The sequence below is a fragment of the Octopus bimaculoides genome, chromosome 3 (genome assembly GCF_001194135.2).
Source record: "Octopus bimaculoides isolate UCB-OBI-ISO-001 chromosome 3, ASM119413v2, whole genome shotgun sequence".
Lineage (NCBI taxonomy): Eukaryota > Metazoa > Mollusca > Cephalopoda > Octopoda > Octopodidae > Octopus > Octopus bimaculoides.
Window position 1 is genome coordinate 87,567,841 of NC_068983.1, and position 4,185 is coordinate 87,572,025.

Sequence of the window (4,185 nt, forward strand, 5' to 3'; positions counted from 1 at the left end):
GAGAGAGAGAGAGAGAGAGATAGATAGATAGATAGATAGTCGTTTAAGAATCTGTAAGTCAATAAATAGGTAATCATATATTTGTCAATAGAATGTTTAAACCAAATACAGTATTCCAGATTTACAATACTGTATACTTGATATATATATATATATATATATATTCTGCATGTGAATGTGTATACCCACACGTGCATGTTGGGAGGCATACATATAAGTAGTCATCGTACTCTTACATTAGAAGTGTTTAGAATCTAACTTTTGTCGTATCATGCATTATCCAGACCAAGGAAGCCCTTATCTAAAGGTTTCTTATAGTCAGCATACACAACTTTACACTGTACAATGCGACGTTATGCACTATTTCATTTTACTGTAGCTCCTGCAAGATTGTTGGTTATGAAAAGCATGTCTCCAAACTTTTTTATGTAATATAATATAAACACCTCCATAGAAAATAAAATAAAATATCTGTGTTTACACACACACATACATGCTTACATAATACAAATACTTATATGCACTCGTATCTATTTATCTACATATATAATTGTGAGTTGTATATTATTTTTTCATAGGTAAGGGTGATGTTGTGAATCCAAAATCTCTGTATATTACAATTCTAACTCATTACATTTCCAACACAGGTGTGTATCGAGTACTTCGAATTTCTGTTCACGATAATTCCATAAATACAAACAAATACTCAATCATAGCCGTATGGGTATGTGCAAACATGGATTTTTATGAAAGTGTTCTTTCTGAAAAACCAAAGGAAAGCTGAACGAAAACGAAAAGGAAAACTACATGGAGAAAGAAATGAAAACAATAACAAAAATCTGACTCACCATGCGTCTGAAAACGTTCGTTGTAAATCGGTTTCGTAAATACAGTTGACTGATTCTATTTAGACTTGTTCAACACTGCAGTAGTAGTACTTCTCATGTCATTTACTGGAGACCAAATAAACAATGAGAAATGGTAGAGTGCGAAGGCGGAGATATTCCAGCACTACTAAACGTTGTCATTTAACAGAAGACGTAGGTAGAGTCACCGGCTGATGTGATCAGAGAGAAAAAGGAAAAGATAAATTTATCAACAGTGGTGTGATGGTAGTGAAAAGGGTTGTAGTGGAAGTTTGTAGTCGTAGTAGTGTTAGCGGCTGATAAACACTATTTGTCTGAGATTAATATCAATAGCGAAGCTGACTGAATGCGCTGGAGATGCTTCTCGTAAGCAGCAGTCAACGGTGAACATTAACTACCCTAGTCTTGTTTATTATCAATATAGACATGACGTATATCTTAAACATCGCAATATTTCTTTTCTCTTCTGTATACGCAGTATTAACTGGTAAATAAACTCGTTTTGTTTCTCTGCTCACCATCTCGAGACAATTATGTCAGGGACAGATTTTAAGAACCCGCTCCACCAGCTTCTTATCATTTCCGTTAATTACATGCTGATATGAAGGGTTTCTTCATGAGGAATGAATGTAGAATTACAAACAAAGAAACCATAATTAAAAGAAGAGCGAGTACAGGTTCTCAGGGAGTAAGACGATTTTGGAAATCCGGTTTCGACGAAAATCAAAGCTTGACAGAAGGCTTGTCAACTTTATTCCTTCCTGGTTTTTATTTTCAGTTTACCCACAATAACAGTATCACCGGCAAACGTCTTTGACGAACGCAGTAAGGGAGAAACACCATGACTGTGGTTCTTAATGTTTTTTCACGGGAGATCAAATAAAAACTTATTGGCAATAAACATATTTAATGCAATTTTTAAAGGTGAATCTTCAAAACTAAATCTTTTATCGTTTATTTCTTTACCTATGGGGCACCATCTTGAAGGATTTAATCAAACAAACCACCACAGTAATTATTATTTTAAAGTCTGGTACTTGTTCTATCAGTCTTTTTTTGCTTAGCTGTTAATAAGTCAAGGTGACGTAAACAAACCAGCACCGGTTGTCAAACAGTGGTAAGACACACACACACACAGGCACGCGCGCGCGGCAGGCTTCTTTCAGTTTCCGTAATCCAGGTCTACTCACAAAGGTTTAGTCGGCCCGGGGCTATAGTAGAAGACTATTTTTATAAACTTTGCTAAAATTCCTCATACACACATACATACATACACACACATACATACACACACATATACATACATACATACATTGTTGGCACTCCGTCGCTTACGACGTCGAGGGTTCCAGTTGATCCGATCAACGGAACAGCCTGCTCGTGAAATTAACGTGCAAGTGGCTGAGCACTCCACAGACACGTGTATCCTTAACGTAGTTCTCGGGGATATTCAGCGTGACACAGTGTGACAAGGCTGACCCTTTGAATTACAGGTACAACAGAAACAAGAAGCAAGAGTGAGAGAAAGTTGTGGTGAAAGAGTACAGCAGGGTTCGCCACCATCCCCTGCCGGAGCCTCGTGGAGCTTTTAGGTGTTTTCGCTCAATAAACACACAACACTCGGTCTGGGAATCGAAACCGCGATCCTATGACCGCGAGTCCGCTGCCCAAACCACTGAGCCATTTCGCCTCCGCTACATACATACATACATACATACATACATAACGCTCACAACACCTTTGAAGTGACTATCCACACGCCTACATTTGGCCTTTTAAACAGGTCACTGCAAGAGTTGTGAGATAGAAAATGAACTCCCAAACTGCTCAGTGTCACTGGAGACTTCTACATGATTGGTAGACAGACAATACTTTTCACGAAAGTTAGTTTGTATTGATGTCGTATGAAGCACGTATTGTGACAATGAATCAATATCTGTAGCAGAGGAAATAAGCCATTAACTAAATCGGCCAAGTTCGCGAGCACGAAAACAATAACATCATTAGGATAGTTAATGAACTTGAGGAAAGGCATGATATAAGAGTTGATGCAGATATCCCCTTAAAGAACATTGATAAATTTTATCTCTCAGAAGAACAAAGCATCAAAAAAGGATCAGTTTACAGAGAAGCTAGTACATGGAAAAACTTTGCACAAAAGATACGAGGCATAGAAGGAATAAACCATGACAAAAGTTTGGCATGGAGTACCGACAAGTCTATGACATCCCTCTTTGAAGGCTACCTACACACATTTCAAGAACAAGAGATTCCCCTCGATTACTTGCAGCATAAAAGACAGAAAATACTGACAGACAACAAATGTAGACTGCGCAAAACCAAGATTTTAAGACATCAATCACGTTATTGCCAACCGCGAGGGAATATCTTCTAGATATTATCTTCCCACAAGGAGTGATTATTGGAGCAACTGGATGCATGCCAGCCCACCTGGAGCAAAGTACAGGTGAAATTGGGTTCTTGGGGAAAAATGCAACTTCTTAATTTATACACTACAAATGATCACTATAGAGCCCTTTCTCCTCTTACATTACCCCCCCCCCTTTTTTTTTACAGGTGTATCCTCAGAATTGGTCCGTTCATACTGGCCATTCTTCCAACAGTCACCCATCTTTCAACAAATTTGCCATGAGACAGCACTTCCCTCTCTACTCTCATCTCCCTTTTCAAGTGGAACTTGAAAAAGTTGATGAGGCCTTGGCCAAAGAGGAAAGTGTTTGACTTTAGCCCTTTCAAACGGGTCCACCATACTACCTCTTTCACTACAGCCACTAGACATAGGAAAATTGCCTTGCCCTCCCGGTTAAAGTACAAGGGTTTACATTAGGAAAAACATTATGAATATGTAGTAACGCTGTGCGCATGCGTAGTCTCACGCATGCGTGGAATTCAACATCCAAGCTTTCCCGCTTCATTCTGTCTCTTTTCTTGCTGGCCAGCGATTGAGCATGGACGTGTCTATCTTTCGAACTCACGCCAGACAACTCACATCAACATACCGATGTCTCAGCAACCATGTTCTCACACACAGAAGACGTCTCAACAACCAAGAGTAAAGCTGTATATTTTCCACCATAAATAAACATTGTTGAGTTGATAGTTTGGAGTTCTGCGTTCCGTTCATTCTAATTTAATATGGGAAAGCAAGTGTACATCTAATGATGTATAACCCACTTTCCTATAACTGGTGACCCTCCGACGTGATTCAAACACGCAGCCAACTTGAAAAGTTCATATAACCACTTACCTACAAACTGGTGACCCCGACTAAAGAACAAACGCGGCCATGGATTCTGGA

General features: G+C 39.0%; 1 protein-coding gene across 2 annotated transcripts in view; it reads right to left on the reverse strand.

The window, feature by feature from the left end:
- Positions 1-1,578, reverse strand: part of LOC106880962 (sphingomyelin phosphodiesterase) — a 76,991-nt gene extending 75,413 nt beyond the window's left edge. Inside the window, exon 1 of one of the 2 annotated variants that reach the window (XM_052966269.1) lies at positions 849-1,578. The gene's annotated coding sequence lies outside the window, so the exon portion shown is untranslated. The remainder of the gene's footprint in view (positions 1-848) is intronic. The other variant, XM_052966270.1, reaches the window with a different exon arrangement.
- Between the last annotated feature and the right edge of the window lie 2,607 nt (positions 1,579-4,185).